We start from the raw sequence: 16985 nt of genomic DNA on the forward strand, positions 1-16985 counted from the left end.
GAGTTGTGCGTAATCACACACACAAACATGCGCACACACACAAACACACACATCCACACACAGACACAGATCATGCAAAACAGCTTGGAATTTAAATTAGCTCACTCTACTGTTAGCCGCTCCAAGCCTTTGTGGGATGTCTTGACCCACTTTTGCTCTGCCATGCAGCACCACTGTGTTCTGATGGTGCCAGAAACATCAAAATGGCCTCAAAAACCTTGTGAGTGCCAAAACCACTGAAAGTTGCGTTGTGCAAAACACAAAAAGATGGCGGCCCAATCTGCCATGCATGTTGTCAGTGGTGGAACAGAGATCTCACTCCTGAAACATGTCACTGGGCTTCACAACAAGTAAAAATGGAGTACAGAGGGAAAGGCAGTGCTCTGCTAAAAGAAATCCAAAATCTTGCTTTAAATCCCTTTTTCTTGGTTGCTGAAACTGCAGAATGTCGGTACAAAACACCCTCAAACATCCAGAATTCTTGCTGGGTGCTACAATTCACTTAGTATAAGAAATCATTATGAACATACAATGGTCTGAAAAGCTGAAAGTATCAAAGAAACATTCACAGCAAAAGTTGCCTGCCTGTGGAATCTGTCAAAATCTGGGCGCAGTACCCTCTGCCGCCTGAATGACAGCTGTCAGAAGCCTGCAAGATAAACTGTAAACTTGTACAAACTGAAATCAAATGATTGAAAACTAAGTGGCCTGTTACTGAGAGTAACCTATGTTGTAACTGTTTAATCCCATTCTTTAGAATCTGGAATACGTGTTCTAGCTGCCTGTTTTGAAATTACAAGTCGGTTTTAAGCAAAGGAGAAATACAACAGAAATACCATTTAATTCAAGCCTGACTAAAAGCAACCAAACCAGACAGGCTATACTTGTGGCTACTGAGAAATTGTTATTCTTTGGCTTTGAGGTAAAATCTGAGGCGATGGCCTCAAAAAGTCCTACAAATGACATGCATATTTCGCCATTGAATGAACGGGCTAAAGATCTTGCAAGACAGAAACTCAGGGCAACAATGAAATCTTCTATAAATTCCAGCGACCAGAGAAGTAAAGATGATTCTATAAGAAAAGTGGTTACTTCCGACCGCCGATCGGCAAGAACCCCCGCTTAGCAATGAATTGATATCAAGAAGTACTGCAGGGAACTACACGGAACGCCCACACGCACGCAAACAACCCGCATTCATGGATTCGAATACGGGAAACCCGCGCACGGCAAAAAGACGGACACAGGCGTCAACGCGTCTGCCACACGAAGGCAGGCGGAAGCGTCCCCGCGCACAGTATAAAAGTGCGCGCACACAACAAACACGTATATACAGCTACGATGAATGCCCATTTGTCGCAGCACTGATCGTGGGACACCACAGGAGGAGGAGAATAGCCAGGGCACGCATTTTCGCACCACGGGCAAGCCTTTTTGGGATGCCTGATGCCCAGGTCTATGGCAGGTATAGGTTTCCACCCCACATCATCCTAGACCTGGTCAGGGAGTGGGAAGATGACCTTACATCCTCCACCCTTTGCTCCCAAGCATTGAGCCCCTTGGAGAAGCTGCTCAATGTCCTGCATTTTTTGGCCACTGGGTCATTTCAGCGGACTACTGCCATAGTGGGGGGGGTCTCACAGGCCACGCAGTCACGCTGCCTAAACCAGGTACTGGCAATCATGACAGCGCGCCCCTCAGTCCGCAGGCACATATACATGCCCAGAACACCTGCAGAAAGGCAGGCCATTGTCCTGGATTTTTTCAGGATGTCACACTTCCCCAAAGTGCTTGGTGCCATAGATTGCACCCATGTGGCCCTACGTCCACCTAGGGCCACTGAGCACATCTACCAAAACCGCAAGCACTGGCATTCCATCAATGTACAGGTGGTATGCGATGCAAAGGGAATCATCACCTCTGTCTATACAAACTCCACCCATGACAGTTTCATATACAGAATGTCCACCCTGAGCCGGGCCCTGGAATCTGGGCAGCATGGCGATACCTGGCTCCTAGGTGAGTAGAAATGCCCTTGCACATGCATGCATGTCACACACACACACATACACAAATAAACAAACCCCAATAATCACAACCATTTACACCTCCCCAGGGGACAGTGCCTACCCTTTGAGCAACCACATGATGACGCCAATCCGGAACCCCACCACACCACCCCAGGTAAGATACAACACCGCCCATATTGCAACCAGGGCCATAGTGGAGCGCACATTCAGAGTGCTCAAGTCACGTTTCCGCTCCCTTGACCGCTCTGGCGGGCAGCTACTCTATGCACCACAAGTAGTGTGCAGGATCATTGTGGCAGCATGTGTCCTGCACAATGTTGCAACACGGCAGGGCGTACCGGTGGACATGGTGATGCCCCCACATCCCCAACCACAGGCACAGGCGCTGCCCATGGGAGGGGACAGGCACGTGGCGAGGAAGCCCGGTCCCAGCTTGTGGCCACATTTTTCACCTAAACTCCCACCCCTGTGGAATGCACACAGGCCTGGCACATACCAGGTGACAATCGATGATGACAAAGAGACAGTCAACTGTCACAACCCTACCACCCTGAGATAGTTGCCATGGAAGTGCCACATTGTCTGCATCCCTAGCTACTTAAACACAAGCTATCCTGTGTGACCAAAAGGCACACATATGACATGACATGATATGGCCTATACACCAGTATTTCAAGGTGCGATGAGGCAGGGAGGGGGGAACAAGGGAAGACAGACAACGGTACTACTAGGCAGGTGTCATTTAGATTGTGCAAGTGCAGGGGTAGGGGGAAGGGAAAAGTGCAAGGGGAGGGGAGGAGGGGGAGTGCAGTACAGGGTAAGTAGACCAAAAAACAAATACATAGGCCAGCTGGTGGCAACTGCAAAGGTAAGTGCAGACAAGTGCTGGGCAGGGGGGGCTGTAGGGATAGAGAGACAGTACCGCAGTGCAGGGGTTGCCAGGGAAGCAGTGCAAGTGGAGAGTGGCTGGGCCAGGGACCGAGGTCGGTGAGAGTGGCCCAGTTGCAGATCCAGTGCAGTTCCAGTGAATAATTTAGCAAGGGAGAGGCAGAGAGAAAGCGGAAGCAAAGAGGAAGGTCTTGAGGTGCTTCCCGAACCGGAGATGGTTCTCCTCAAGTTCCAGTGAGGCAGTAAGGCTGTTCCAGCGGAGCCCTGCCGCGGAGAGAGTTCTACCCACAGCTAGTTGCTTTGAGAAGCGGATGACCCTGACATGCAAGGTGTGAATCACACACACCTGCAAAACAGGCCATGGCCATCACTGTTATGTCACTCAAACCCTCCCAAACCACAACATGACATGGCAAGCAATACCCATACACCAACACAGTAACAATAAGGTACACATTGCCATGTCCAAAATGTACAGTGGCATCAGACAATGATGCCTGACCTGGAATCAGATGAAATGACTGACCAACAACCTCCCACCCAAAATAAGTCATTTCCAAATGCATTACAAGAGTTGTAGACGTAACATAACAATGAATGCCTGTCTACATGCACATTGTGCATTGCAAAATCAACACTGCAGCTTCTGTGTGCTGTGTCCTACCCCTGCAACACACTGCTCAGCGCACAGCACAGTGAACAGCCATTGTGTGTGATGCACACCTTGAGCATCGCATCTAAGCGACAGACCACATCAAAAAGCAAATTAGGCATGTACAGGATCCATAATTGGTCACAGAACATGTGCTGCAGGGACACAGTGGGCACCAGAAGGCAAACAGTGTACACGTGGATATGCAAGGGTGGTTGTACATGTAGTGCATCAGAGTGCAAGTGTGTGGGTCAGCAAGGACATGCACTCAACAATCATGTGACCATCAGTGTTCTATACACATCACATGTGAACATTCACCATGTGTGCACCCCAGCATGTCAAACCACAACTATCCCCTCACACCTGAAAGGTAAACACAACACATGAACAGGCATTGATCAGCAGAACACAACATCTACATATGATACCACCATTACAATGTCAGGGTTCCCATCACACTGCAGGGCAAGGCAACTATCAACAACAAACACCCTCCCTCCCTCACAAATGACCATGACCCACTGAACAACTGCACCTGGGTCATGGAGCCTTCAATCCTCAATTCCACCTGGCCACAGGATCAACTTTCCCCTTCGTCACCATCTCCCACCTTGTGTGTAAAAAGGTGCCTGCACCCTCAGAATCCACACTCATTTCCAAAATCACAAAATCCAAGGCAGAAAAACGAACCAGAACACCCTCCAGTAGATGACTTGACGTAGCAGTACCTCACAAAGGACAAGTACTACCACAATGATGCAACAACCAAGGTAGCACAGTAAAACAATGTCACAACAGGATGTGAACCATGTGTGGTACATAACATAGAATGATGCACCATGAACGGATGTGTACTGTCACAGGTCCCGTGTACAGGCGCGGGAGTGTCACGAAACAACCACCCCCACTGTGTCCCGGGTGCCTGCAAGGTCAAACTCACACAGGCCCCTGAGACCCTGGTGGGGAAGGAGGGTCAGGGATATGCAGTCGGGACAGGTGTTGGCACACTGGATAACTGGAATGAGTGGCAGGAGAGGGGAGGAGGAATGACACATGAAAGTAGGGAATGCACGAAAATGTACTACCTGCATGAACACATACAAAATCCAAACAAACTTGGAAATCATTGTCATGGCCTTCTGTAGTCCAGGCTTAGGAGTGGCATGAACCAACCACCCCCTCTAGGGTTTTGGTGCCTGCAAGTTTGGGGCTTACACAGGCATCCGCAACCCCAGTGGGGAAAGAGGGTTAGGGAACGTTGCTTGGATAGGTACGGGAAGCAGGAACACTGGGTAGAGGGTACAGGGTTCAACATTGCATAGGATTCCGGGTGATTAGGGGGAAACAAAACATACCAAATTGAATTACACATTCATCCATGCATTAGTGGACCCCCCAGCAAGCCTATGCAGAGCAGTTTGAAAGAAAAACAACAAGACACTTAGCTCTGGTTTTGAGTGCTGGCCTCCTGCCTGCGCACTCTCAGGTCCGGTTACAGGAGCACTGCAATGCTGCAAAGAGAGCCACAGTCAACAACCTGTACGTGCCAATTACACAAAAACACACCACCAAACATGCCCCATAGCAACAAACTACTCTACAAACAGACAATCTGGTGTAGATGCTTCGTACCCATATATAACATTACCCCTGTGATGGGTCATACACAGTCAATGCAGTAAGTCAGCCGCCGGTGGGTGCGTGGCAAATGGAACACCAATGTGTCACAATTCACACAACATGCAATGTTCCCTGGGTAAGCAGACATACCCATATAGCAAGCCATGACTTGAGAGCAAGTTGTGTACCACCATGACCGAAACAAAGTTGGCAGTGCATTAATCAAAATGTACATGGAAATGAAATGCACTGCACCCGAGTGTGTCCCTTGCTGTATGTCCCTGTGAGCTGCCCCTTTCCATATCTTGGAAGGCTACATGGTTCATACAAGTGCCTCGATGAACCTTGGTGTACCGGAGGGTATGTGCCACTGCCCCTGCAGGTGTCCCAGACAACCTTACAATCAACAGCCATCAGTCCACAAACACATCTGAGCTGCATTGTGTGCTTCAACACCAATATTCGTCCAAGCTCACCCTCAGTGCTGTGACTAAGCCTGCATGTGCAACTCGCCTGGTGCAAGCTTGCTGTGTTGTGGCCCCCCTGTGCTGCTCACCTTGCCTGGAGTTCCTTGGAACACGTCAGCAGTTCTAGGATGTAGGTCTGCAATCCCTGTGCCTCTGCTTGTGCACACATGTGCATGTGGGCACAAACAAACTTGTCCAGAATTCCGTTGTCCAATGGGCCATGTCTGCTGGCAAAGGTGCTCTGGAAGCTCATCCCCCTGCAGAAAGGGCATGAAACACATGATTAATGCTTCAAAGTCATCTGTGTGTGTCTCTTCAGGCATCTCATTACTTGACCATGTCAGAGAGTCACATCATAAATCACACCATCAGTCTGTCTTTCACATCCAAAGTGTGGGACACTATCTACGGCATGAATTGCAACAAGCACGTGTACAGTAAAGATAAGAAACATACTAAACAATGCATAGCAATGAATGTACACATTAATCATGAAACACCCCATCTAGCAAAAGCTGAACAGAGGACAATAACACCAAAATCATCCCCACTAGGGGTGTAAACACAAGTCACACAACACCAGACATGCCACAGATATGACAGTCCAAAGCCCTTGTGTAAAAGGTTGTGACACTGAACCATCCTTGCGAGCCCATGGATAAGGGAGGCAGGAGTGGCATATGTGAGTCAAGGACCCCAAGCAGCAAACACATACACAAGACAAGCCTGAAGGGCACAGCTGGAACAGACAGTGGATGCCTTCAAAAGACACAAAGCACTGCACCGTCACATGAAAGCACAATAGACAAGCAATTTTAAACTATATTAACTAATTACACTAACTATGGAAAACCTACATTACCTAATTAAACTAACTATCAAACAGAAACTTAACTAACTAAACTAGAAGAAAAATAAAAAATGGCCACATACGACCCGGGGGGGAGGGGAGGCACCCAGGAGGGGGGAGGTACAGGGTGCTGCTCAACATCCACATGCGATGATGCTGAGCCAAAATAAAAACCTCCATGGGCTCAACACCTGCACAGCCCGACCTATGTGGGAGATAGATGGTCATCCTAGTCTGTCTCATCCTGGAAAGGAGGACGTGGCACAGTAGCCTGGCCAAGCCTAGCCGCAGCTTGCCCCTCATCGGCAGCAAGTCTGCCGGACGGGTGAGCCTGGTTCTGTGTGGCGATGTGACATAGGTCTGCATGCACAACCTCACGTGATACACGTGCTTCCTCTTGCAAGGTAGCATGTGTAACACAGAGTTCCTCCTGCAAGGCCTGGCTGGACAACCGCTGCACCTCCCAGCAAGCCTGTAGCTCAGCCTAGATGGTACGCTCAAGCTGCGCAAACCTCTCCTCTGCCCGCTGCCTCTGGGACATCATAAAGACACCCAGAGTGGATCTGAGGGAAGCATACTCCTCCCTCAGGGCATCCATGTGCGCCTCTGCGTGAGCAGCAATTGCTTGACGCAGAGACAACATTTCAGCCTGGCGTACCCTGTCTGAGGCCGCCATGCCCAGCCTGAGCGAGCGGGCCGTGGACCGTGCCGCCTGCTGCTGGAGAAGCACCTGCCTAGCAGGGGGGAGCACAGATCGGGCCGCACGCTCCATGCTCTCAGCGATGTTCTCCATTGCTGCCCCCTGCTGTTCTGAATTGGCAGTCATGTCTTGCTCCCACTCAGTATACTGCGGTTGCGTGCCGCGACCGCGTTGCCGGGCTTGACCCCTGCGGGACCCAAGGACCGGGGGTCCTCGCTGTGTTGGCACCGCCCGCGGCTGCACGACTACATGCCCCCGTCGACGTGATGTCCCAGGCACATCAGTGACTGATGTGGAGGGTGACCCTGCGTCCAGATCCACCACGGGCAGAGGAACCAAGACTGTCTGATACCTCAGTGCAGGTGTCGCGGACAGAGGAGTGTCCACATCAGAATCACTCACCCCTGACACATGGACTTCCAACTCAACATGGACGTCAGAGTCATCATCAAGGCTGGACTCATAGGCAGCCAGAGACAAGATGGACTGTAGCACTTGGGGGTTTTCGTGGCCTACCACCCCACGACCCCCACTAGTGCCGGGTTGATGTAGTGGTAACAACCCTGTGTCTGGCATGACAACACCATCCTCCGCCTCCATTGCCTCATCACCTGAAAAATAGAGAGAAAAAATGTCACTACACATGTCAGAAGCACACAACACACACACACACCGACAGCAAACGCATCAGGCAGACATGTGACACACAACATATAACCTGGCATGCATGCTGGGTCAACTTTGAATTGCTTCTGTGATCAGACCTGTTGAAAGGTGGCAGTTTCCATGGAAGTGGGTCTATGCAGTGCAGAAAATGTGTACGCCACTCACTACCTACATGTACAAGGACACCATGGTGTGTGCCAGGAAATGTGAAGGCAGTGCAATGTCATATTCAGACATCACGTGCATTGTGCATTCAATGTGTACCATATCTAGAAAGCCAAGCACCCCTCCACCCCAGTACCAAAGCAGGGATGCCTAGCATGGTATCAAAAGGCTGACCATACACTGTGTATTGACAGGCAGTGTTGACTGGCATCAACAGCTTAATGTGATTCAAGTGACAACACTGCAAATGATGCTGGGACAGTAAGCAGGACACATGATGAAAACTCTGGATGCCGCCCATGTGTGAAGAAGACACAACAGCAGTTGGACAGAGTCATTGGCCATTGAACAGGCTGAGGCCTGTGAGCCACACAGATTGTCAGACCCTAAACATGTGTGCAACGCAGGACTGAGCCACAGTTGACATGGGAAGGCTGATGAGATGCCAGGCAATGTATGTAACCAAGGACTTGTATTACAGTGATCATCCAGTCAAAGACACATAGGGGCATGCGTGCAATGCACATGGAGCATGAATGGCCACTCATGTCCCTGCGGGACATCTGACCTATGCACAGTACAAGTGAGATACCCTGCATCAAGTACTAAGGCTGTACCACACGGCATATGTCTGGCAGATTCTACCCTAGAAGTTAGCAACTACACAGGACGCATGAACAAGAAAGTACACATTGGCAAGATTGAAGAAGACCAGTGCAAAGGTGGAACTGGGGTGCAGAGTGGCGGAGGAGGGGCAAGGGAGCATGCCTACATGGAGTCCCCGCATGCAGGCAGAGGAGACATGGATCACGGAAGCATTGCATTACTTACACATCAGAACCATGTACACGTCACATGTAGTGGCAATCATGCACAACACATCCCACAAGTGAAACACACACGTCCTCAATAAAGACGCATCAACACTCACTGGACTGGGCATCAAAGTCCAGCATCTCTCCCACTCCTTCGACCAATTCAGGTGGTATGAACTCCGCAACGAGTGCCTCATGCGGAGTGAGCACTTCCTCCTCTGGTGCAGGCCCACCGCCAGTCACCAGAGTCAAGTTGTAATTAGAGGCACGCTTAGCCTTAGTGCTGCGTTTGATGTCATTCCAACGCTTTTTGCACTCTTGCGCCGTGCGCACCTCATGGCCGAATGAACTGACATGTTCCGCAACATGCTTCCAGTGGGTGTCACATTGGGCAGCCGTAGTCTGACTATTGGCACCCACTAGCATGTCACGGCTGTTGCCCCACACGTAGTCCACGAGGAAGTCCAGTTCCTGCTTGCAGAAAAGCTTCTTCCTCGACGTGCAGGAGGTCGTGGCTGTGTGTGGGGTCCCAGCCTGTGCTGCAGGTGCAACCTTCCTCCTCTTGGACTGTGGCGCAGACCCTGGCTGGCTAATGCCGCCCTGACCAGTATGGCCAGCGGGTTCGGTGGATTGAGCCAAGGGAGTGGCAGGTGGAGGGACGACCAAAGGCCTGACTTGTGTCAGTGGCAGCTGGGTGCCCTCTACTGGACCCTGCGCAGCAACATCAGCTGTGGCAGGGTCATTGACCGCAACAGTCCTGGTTGGCAGACTCACAACCGGGGTGTTGTTGGGTGCATCTGCCCCTGCACTTGCCAACACCTGTTCGGGGCAGCAGATGACATGACTGCCCCAGGGACACGTGTCTTGGTCTGAGCAGCCTGGCCTGCCCCCATGGTTTCCCTCCTGGCCTGTTGGAGATTTACCAAGGGCTCCTCAAGTGCCAATGCAGCTGCGCTGGCAGACGCTAAGCCTGGGTGGCAGTGTCCACAGCTGCACCTACAGCTACCACTACCCTTGGGCCCGTGGCAGTCGATGGAACAGACTGCCGGGTCACACGGGCGCCAGTGCCAGATGCAGAAGCTGCACCCCCCAGAACCACAGGGGGTGGTGGCATGACTGCACCGACACATGGCACAACATTGTGCTCAAGTGGCGCACCCCTGCCTCTTCCACCTCTGTGGCCGCCCTGGACACCCTGGAGTCCCCCTATTCCCTGGTCACCACGGCCACGTCCTCGACCACGCCCGCCACGAGGAGTACGCCCAGCTGAGGCGCCCCTCACTTTTGGTGGCCTCCCAACCATGGCACAGATGTAGTAGCGCTGGCACAGATGGAGTGGTGCCAATGGGAGGTGTACACCACAATTGACCTGGGCAATTGGGGTGAAGGGGTTGGGAAGCAAGATGTTAACAGCCCCCCTGTACCTGCAAGGCTGTATGTGACCCCAGTGATGTAGTGACGGGTCACGCAACGCTCAGGCACCTCAAAACTGCAGTAAAACCGTGCACGCAACCTTGCAGCCTACGTGTGTGGATTCAACCTCCCGCAGTACGCGGTGGCACCCAGTAACACGAATAACGCATACGCCTGGGACACGCAGGCTACTATGACATCGAAAATGGGTGCGATACACAGGGGCACCCGCAGTGGGAAAAAGAGCGTGTGCGACTCACCGTCTGAAAATACGCGTAGCCAATACCCCCGCCAAAAGAAGAGATACGTCCTTGGTAGCTGTGAAGTTGTGATGGCGCGCAAAACAACAGGAAGCAGCAACAGACGTCGGTCTCCACGAAAGGCACGTACAGCAAACTGCTGGGCTGGTCACCTTTAACCCGTGCTGAGGGAAATGCCCGCGCGCATCACGTCACTTACGCGCATGTGCCCTTTCCTCGGATTACACGCGGTCGTGCAGTTTTTCACGCACGCTGAAATGCCCATGCACGCCTGCGCGCGTCACGTCACAGGGGCGCTTGCGCTTGAGGGGCCTTATGTCCAATGAAATTGCGTATGCATGCAGACTTTCCTCAAGAGCAAGGGCCTTTCCTCGAATTACACACTGACGTGCAGAATTTTCACGTGCCAAATCACTCCGTATCAAGCTGGCCATGCGTAAGCACACGGAAGACCACGCTCCTGCCCAGAAGGCCGAATTACTGCCCCCCAGAACCCCGAGCACGCTCCCACCTGCCATCTGCTGCTGCCTGACTGACTGCTGCCCACGTTCCCTGCCATTTGCTGCCTGCACATCAGCCAGGGGTGCTGTTGCTGTGACCACCCCGCTGGAACCGAAGACTCCCGACTGGGATTCCATCACTCCACAGCCCAGCCCCAGGACCCAGTTGCCCAACCACTCCTGCCTCTGGGGTTGTCATGTCGGGCACTGCAACATCTGGCACCACTGACAACCCCCGGCCAGAGAGGCAGAGTGGCACCAGCTTCAGTGCCGGGGAAGTTGGTGTCCTGGTGGAGCAAGTCCTGGGGCAGTATGATGCCCTCTTCGTAAGTTCCCGCGCTGACAAGGAAGGACGGACTCGGATCTGGACGGACATCGTGACTGCCATCAACGCGGAGGGGGTGGCAGTCCGCGACTTCCAACATGTCAAGAAGCGCTGGGAGGACTTCAGGTCCAGGACCCTGAGCAAGGCCCGGTGCCTCTTGAAGGCAGCAGATGCTAAGGGGCGCCAGGGCAACTTGTCGGAAGATCAGATGAGGGTCCTGGAACGCATATCCCCAGCGCTCCACGTCCAGGTCCTTGAGAGGCAGACCTGTCTGGAGTCAAGCGGTAAGTGTACATGCATCCTGATTGTGAGCTGTGCGTGTGGTGATGTTTCAGTAGTGTGCAGGTTGCACATCTGTTTGTATGGGGTCGAGTATGGGTGGGGGTGTACAGGGCCGTGAGGCTAACACATGCGAGGGCTGTAATGTGTGAGACATGGATGGTGCTTGTATGTGTAGGCTTGCATGCCAAATGCAGTTGTGTGGGCACACATGTTTGGATGAATGTGTATGTAAGTAGACATGTTCGTGATGTCACGCATGTATGTTGTTTTCAGCTGCATGTATCAGCATGGTGTACATGTGCATGTGTGTGTATTTGACAAGGGTGCAACAGTGATGCAACATGGATGCATGTGACAGCGGGATGTGGAAGCCTGATTGGCAGATATGACATGGATGCCCATCTGAACACTGCGACACTTGGCAGAGGTGTACACATGCATGCAAGTGTGGTGGTGTGTGTACATGTGTAGTGCACTTCCTGTGTTGCATGTGATGTCTGGCTCAGCTTTGCCTGCTCATGCTGTTGTATGTGTATGGATGGCGCTGGCAGTTGCGATATGGCTGTGGTATGGCTCATGTGTGCGAGTTGAAATGACATGTGTGTTGGGGATTGTGATGGCATGTCTGAGGTTTGCCATTGCCACTCATGTACAACTGTCATGTGTGTATGTGTCCATTGTACAGTGCCCTGATGCCTGTGTTTTATTTCTCCCTGTCTGCAGCGTCAACTGATGAAGAGGGCGGAGAAGGTGCTGTGGAGCACAGCGGCGGGGATCCCACCGCCAGCCGGAGATGCAAGGCCCAGCTCCCCTCCCAGGTTGTGATCTCGTCGGGGAGTGAGGAGTCCGGTGCCGCATCCCAGGCCGCAGCTGCCGGTGGGAGGTCCAAGAGGCGGAGGTTGGAGTAGGACTCCTCAGCAGCAGAAGGGGCAGCTGGGACACCACAGGGCTCAACGGGGGAAGATGGCACAGAGTCATCCAGGTTGGTGGGGGGTTTGGTGGAGGAGGAGGCCATGCAAGCAACAGAGACGGGGTCTGGAGGTGGGGATTCCACTGGTGCTAGTGGGGCAGTGCAGGACCAGGGACAGGAGGCAGCACAGGCCAACGTAGAGGTGCCTGTGTGCAATCCTGTCCCTGATCCTGTCCCTGCATCATCTTGCACCAGCAGGGATGCCTACGTCCAGACCCGTTTTCAGGCAGGGGATGAGCTCACGACAACTGGCCTTCCTCTGCCTGCGGATGTGGCTATCCGGGTCCGGGTTGAGCCTGTCCTGACTGGTGTGGCGTTGCGTCAACGGGCCATGCGAGGTGACCTGCAGTCTTTTCATGAGGAGACTGCACGTCATCTCGAATGGCTCGTTGACCGCGTCGGCCTACTGGGACAGGTCACCCAGGCCGGATTCCTCCGTTTGATGGGGCTTGCTGCGACCCCCTCCTCAACTGAACCCCCTATGCGCCAGTCGTCCTCCGTGCCATCTTCCCACCCATCAGTCACCTGGGTGCCCTGTGGAGCTGCCTCTGACGGTGCGGCCAGGCTGGTGGAGGAGGCATCCCTGCCACAGTCGGGAGTCGGACGTCCAGCAGGGGTGGCCACATCAACGACTGCACCCCAGCCAGCGGAGGATGTGCAGGCAGCAGGAGGCAGTGCACAGGCAGAGGCACAGCAGCAGCAGCAACGTGGTGGGAGCCATGAATGCTCGGGGCCTTCGACATCAGAGGGGCAGGCATCGGCCGGAGGGCAGGAGGACCCAGGACAGAAAGTGTCTTCCGTGTGGCAGCGGTTGGGCCACGCCATAGATGCGGAGCGGCAGCGGGCGGAAGAGGCACGGCTCACGAGGGTAAGGGCGGAGAACTCCATGTGGAGGGCCCTGAGGCGGGCCGAGTGCCTCGAGGCAATCCGGAGGGGGTTGGAGGTGGACATGTCGACGGCCCTGCAGACCCTCGGGGCCATGGAAGAGGACCGCCTCCGGGACATTGAGCAGGAGTTCGATGATGCCCTGGCCCGGGACATCCAAAAGTGAGCCGTCGGACTAGCCTGCTGCCCTTGTACATAGTTCTGTAGTTAGTGTTAGGTTTCCTTTGTTTTTGCATTTTTTTTGGACCTTTTGGACAATGGGCCACATTTTTGTATATAGTTTTTTTTTTATTAGGTGTTGTTGTTAGATAGGTTTCATTTCTTTTGTTGGGATCATGGACCCTGGCTTGTTCATCTGTACATAGTTGACTGTTGGATTTTATTTTTATTTTACAATTTACCCATGGAGCAATGGCTTTCAATTATAATTTTCCATTGGATTTTCTTTTGTGGACTGTGACTTCGGACACCATTCCTTTGGATTATGATTTTTGGTTTTGCATTTTTTCACGGACATGCTTCATTTTATTTTTTTACATTCCCATTTCTGTTTGTTTATTTTTGATTCAATTTATGTTTCCTTTAATACATATTTTGTGTTCAAACTTCAATGTGTAGTATCATCTCATTGGTTTCATGCATATCATGATATGGGTTTTGAGATTCACTGACACCCATTGGGTGTATGTGAGGGACATGTGTTCGTTTTCAAACTTGCAATTGGTGTTCTATCATGTTATTGCCATTTCTAAGTGGGTGGATGCAATACTCGGGTGGGTGTTTTGCATTTGGAGGCTGACCATAGGGACCAGGGATCTAGATTGTGATGACATATTGGCTGGGGAACATGAGTTGGGGCCTGGTGGAGGGTGCACCACAGTGCTGGGGGGTGGGGGTGATGGGAGACATGAGTTGGGGCCTGGTGGAGGGTGCAACACAGTGCTGGGGGGTGGGGGTGCAGGGGAACATGAGTTGGGGCCGGGTGGAGGGTGCACCACAGTGCTGGGGGGTGGGGGTGATGGTAGACATGAGTGGGAGCCTGGTGGAGGGTGCACCACAGTGCTGGGGGGTGGGGGTGCAGGGGAACATGAGTTGGACATGAGTGGGGGCCTGCTGGCAGGTGCCCCACAGTGCTGGGGGGTGGGGGTGCAGGGGAACATGAGTTGGGGCCTGGTGGAGGGTGCACCACAGTGCTGGGGGGTGGGGGTGATGGGAGACATGAGTGGGAGCCTGGTGGAGGGTGCACCACAGTGCTGGTGGGTAGGGATGCAGGGGAACATGAGTTGGGGCCTGGTGGAGGGTGCACCACAGTGCTGGGGGGTGGGGGTGCAGGGGAACATGAGTTGGGGCCTGGTGGAGGGTGCACCACAGTGCTGGGGGTGGGGTGCAGGGGAACATGAGTTGGACATGAGTGGGGGCCTGCTGGCAGGTGCCCCACAGTGCTGGGGGGTGGGGGTGCAGGGGAACGTGTGTTGGACATGAGTGGGCTCCTGCTGGCAGGTGCCCCACAGTGCTGGGGGGTGGGGGTGCAGGGGAACATGAGTTGGGGCCTGGTGGATGGTGCACCACAGTGCTGGGGGCTGGGGGTGCAGGGGCACATTATGTGGGGCCTGGTGGAGGGTGCACCACAGTGCTGGGGGGTGGGGGTGATGGGAGACATGAGTGGGAGCCTGGTGGAGAGTGCACCACTGTGCTGGGGCGTGGGGGTGCAGGGGAACATGAGTTGGGGCCTGGTGGAGGATGCACCACAGTGCTGGGGGGTGGGGGTGCAGGGGAACATGAGTTGGGGCCTGATGGAGGGTGCACCATAGTGCTGGGGGGTGGGGGTGATGGGAGACATGAGTGGGGGCCTGGTGGAGGGTGCACTACAGAGCTGGGGGGTGGGGGTGATGGGAGACATGAGAGGGAGCCTGGTTGAGGGTGCACCACAGTGCTAGGGGGTGGGGGTGCAGGGGAACATGAGTTTGGGCCTGGTGGAGGGTGTGCACCACAGTGCTGGGGGGTGGGGGTGATGGGAGACATGTGTGGGAGCCTGGTGGAGGGTGCACCACAGTGCTGGGGGGTGGGGGTGCAGGGGAACATGAGTTGGGGCTGGTGGATGGTGCACCACAGTGCTGGGGGGTGGGGGTGCAGGGGAACATGTGTTGGGGCCTGGTGGATGGTGCACCACAGTGCTGGGGGGTGGGGGTGCAGGGGAACATGAGTTGGGGCCTGGTGGAGGGTGCACCACAGTGCTGGGGGGTGGGGGTGCAGGGGAACATGAGTTGGGGCCTGGTGGAGGGTGCACCACAGTGCTGGGGGGGGTGCAGGGGAACATGAGTTGGACATGAGTGAGGGCCTGCTGGCAGGTGCCCCACAGTGCTGGGGGTGGGGGTGCAGGGGAACATGAGTTGGGGCCTGGTGGATGGTGCACCACAGTGCTGGGGGGTGGGGGTAAAGTGGAACATGAGTTGGGGTCTGGTGGAGGGTGCGCCACAGTGCTGGGGGGTGGGGGTGATGGGAGACATGAGTGGGAGCCTGGTGGAGGGTGCACCACAGTGCTGGGGGGTGGGGGTGCAGGGGAACATGAGTTGGGGCCTGGTGGAGGGTGCACCACAGTGCTGGGGGGTGGGGGTGCAGGGGAACATGAGTTGGGGCCTGGTGGAGGGTGCACCACAGTGCTGGGGGGTGGGGGTGATGGGAGACATGAGTGGGGGCCTGGTGGAGGGTGCACCACAGTGCTGGGGGGTGGGGGTGATGGGAGACATGAGTGGGAGCCTGGTGGAGGGTGCACCACAGTGCTGGGGGGTGGGGGTGCAGGGGAACATGAGTTGGGGCCTGGTAGAGGGTGCACCACAGTGCTGGGGGTGGGGGTGATGGGAGACATGAGTGGGAGCCTGGTGGAGGGTGCACCACAGTGCTGGGGGGTGGGGGTGCAGAGGAACATGAGTTGGGGCCTGGTGGATGGTGCACCACAGTGCTGGGGGCTGGGGGTGCAGGGGAACATGAGTTGGGGCCTGGTGGATGGTGCACCACAGTGCTGGGGGGTGGGGGTGCAGGGGAACATGTGTTGGGGCCTGGTGGAGGGTGCACCACAGTGCTGGGGGGTGGGGGTGATGGGAGACATGAGTGGGAGCCTGGCGGAGGGTGCACGACAGTGCTGGGGGGTGGGAGTGCAGAGGAACATGAGTTGGGGCCTGGTGGATGGTGCACCACAGTGCTGTGGGGTGGGGGTGCAGGGGAACATGAGTTGGGGCCTGGTGGATGGTGCACCACAGTGCTGGGGGGTATGGATGCAGGGGAACATGAGTTGGGGCCTGGTGGAGGGTGCACCACAGTGCTGGGGGCTAGGGGTGCAGGGGAACATGAGTTGGGGCCTGGTGGAGGGTGCACCATAGTGCTGGGAGGTGGGGGTGCAGGGGAACATGAGTTGGACATGAGTGGGGGCCTGCTGGCAGGTGCCCCACAGTGCTGGGGGCTGGGGGTGCAGGGAACATGTGTTGGACATGAGTGGG

The sequence above is a fragment of the Ambystoma mexicanum genome, chromosome 9, assembly GCF_040938575.1.
Source record: "Ambystoma mexicanum isolate Mex_15411 chromosome 9, UKY_AmexF1_1, whole genome shotgun sequence".
In the NCBI taxonomy this organism is placed as follows: domain Eukaryota; kingdom Metazoa; phylum Chordata; class Amphibia; order Caudata; family Ambystomatidae; genus Ambystoma; species Ambystoma mexicanum.